The sequence below is a fragment of the Elephas maximus genome, chromosome 1, assembly GCF_024166365.1.
Source record: "Elephas maximus indicus isolate mEleMax1 chromosome 1, mEleMax1 primary haplotype, whole genome shotgun sequence".
NCBI classification, from domain to species: Eukaryota; Metazoa; Chordata; class Mammalia; order Proboscidea; family Elephantidae; genus Elephas; species Elephas maximus.
In genome coordinates, this window is record NC_064819.1 from 80,841,392 (window position 1) to 80,844,243 (window position 2,852).

The window sequence follows — 2,852 nt, forward strand, 5'->3', positions numbered from 1 at the left end:
GAGCAAGGTATGTTTTTCCACTTAAGTATGTCCTTTTGAATTTCTTGTAGTAGAGCTTTGTAGTTTTCTTTGTATAGGTCTTTTACATCCTTGGTAAGATTTATTCCTAAGTATCTTATCTTCTTGGGGGCTACCGTGAATGGTATTGATTTGGTTATTTCCTCTTCGGTGTTCTTTTTGTTGATGTAGAGGAATCCAAGTGATTTTTGTATGTTTATTTTATAACCTGAGACTCTGCCAAACTCTTCTATTAGTTTCAGTAGTTTTCTGGAGGATTCCTTAGGGTTTTCTGTGTATATAATCATGTCATCTGCAAATAGTGATAACTTTACTTCTTCCTTGCCAATCCGGATACCTTTTATTTCTTTGTCTAGCCTGATTGCCCTGGCTAAGACTTCCAACACGATGTTGAATAAGAGCGGTGATAAAGGGCATCCTTGTCTGGTTCCCGTTCTCAAGGGAAATGCTTTCAGGTTCTCTCCATTTAGAGTGATATTGGCTGTTGGCTTTGCATAGATGCCCTTTATTATGTTGAGGAATTTTCCTTCAATTCCTATTTTGGTAAGAGTTTTTATCATAAATGGGTGTTGGACTTTGTCAAATGCCTTTTCTGCATCAATTGATAAGATCATGTGGTTTTTGTCTTTTGTTTTATTTATGTGATGGATTACATTAATGGTTTTTCTGATATTAAACCAGCCTTGCATACCTGGTATAAATCCCACTTGATCAGGGTCAATTATTTTTTTGATGTGTTGTTGGATTCTATTGGCTAGAATTTTGTTGAGGATTTTTGCATCAATGTTCATGAGGGATATAGGTCTATAATTTTCTTTTTTTGTAATGTCTTTACCTGGTTTTGGTATCAGGGAGATGGTGGCTTCATAGAATGAGTTGGGTAGTATTCCGTCATTTTCTATGCTTTGGAATACCTTTAGTAGTAGTGGTGTTAACTCTTCTCTGAAAATTTGGTAGAACTCTGCAGTGAAGCCGTCCGGGCCAGGACTTTTTTTTGTTGGGAGTTTTTTGATTACCGTTTCAATCTCTTTTTTTGTTATGGGTCTATTTAGTTGTTCTGCTTCTGAATGTGTTAGTTTAGGTAGGTAGTGTTTTTCAAGGAATTCATCCATTTCTTCTAGGTTTTCAAATTTGTTAGAGTACAATTTTTCATAATAATCTGAAATGATTCTTTTAATTTCATTTGGTTCTGTTGTGATGTGGTCCTTCTCATTTCTTATTCGGGTTATTTGTTTCCTTTCCTGTATTTCTTTAGTCAGTCTAGCCAATGGTTTATCAATTTTGTTAATTTTTTCAAAGAACCAGCTTTTGGCTTTGTTAATTCTTTCAATTGTTTTTCTGTTCTCTAATTCATTTAGTTCAGCTCTAATTTTTATTATTTGTTTTCTTCTGGTGCCTGATGGATTCTTTTGTTGCTCACTTTCTATTTGTTCAAGTTGTCGGGACAGTTCTCTGCTTTTGGCTCTTTCTTCTTTTTGTATGTGTGCATTTATTGATATAAATTGACCTCTGAGCACTGCTTTTGCTGTGTCCCAGAGGTTTTGATAGGAAGTATTTTCATTCTCGTTGCTGTCTATGAATTTCCTTATTCCCTCCTTGATGTCTTCTATAACCCAGTCTTTTTTCAGGAGGGTATTGTTCATTTTCCAAGTATTTGATTTCTTTTCCCTCGTTCTTCTGTTATTGATCTCTAGTTTTATTGCCTTGTGGTCTGAGAAGATGCTTTGTAATATTTCGATGTTTTGGACTCTGCAAAGGTTTGTTTTATGACCTAATATGTGGTCTATTCTAGAGAATGTTCCATGTGCGCTAGAAAAAAAAGTATATTTTGCAGCAGTTGGGTGGAGAGTTCTGTATAAGTCAATGAGGTCAAGTTGGTTGATTGTTGTAATTAGATCTTCCGTGTCTCTGTTGAGCTTCTTACTGGATGTCCTGTCCTTCTCCGAAAGGGGTGTGTTGAAGTCTCCTACTATAATTGTGGAGGTATCTATCTCGCTTTTCAGTTCTGTTAAAATTTGATTTATATATCTTGCAGCCCTGTCATTGGGTGCGTAAATATTTAATATGGTTATGTCTTCCTGATCAATTGTCCCTTTTATCATTATATAGTGTCCTTCTTTATCCTTTGTGGTGGATTTAAGTCTAAAGTCTATTTTGTCAGAAATTAATATGGCTACTCCTCTTCTTTTTTGCTTATTGTTTGCTTGATATACTTTTTTCCATCCTTTGAGTTTTAGTTTGTTTGTGTCTCTAAGTCTAAGGTGTGTCTCTTGTAGGCAGCATATAGATGGATCGTGTTTCTTTATCCAGTCTGTGACTCTCTGTCTCTTTATTGGTGCATTTAGTCCATTTACATTCAGGGTAATTATAGATAAATAAGTTTTTAGTGCTGTCATTTTGATGCCTTTTTATGTGTGTTGTTGACAATTTCATTTTTCCACATACTTTTTTGTGCTGAGGCGTTTTTCTTAGTAAATTGTGAGATCCTCACTTTCATAGTGTTTGACTTTATGTTAGTTGAGTCGTTACGTTTTTCTTGGTTTTTGTCTTGAGTTATAGAGTTGTTATACCTTTTTGTGGTTACCTCATTATATACCCCTATTTTTCTAAGTAAAAACCTAACTTGTATTGTTCTATATCGCCTTGTATCACTCTCCATATGGCAGTTCAATGCCTCCTGTATTTAGTCCCTCTTTTTGATTATTGTGATCTTTTACCTATTGACTTCCATGATTCCCTGTTATGTGTATTTTTTTTTAATTAATCTTAATTTGTTTGTTTTTGTGATTTCCCTATTTGAGTTGATATCAGGACGTTCTGTTTTGTGACCTTGT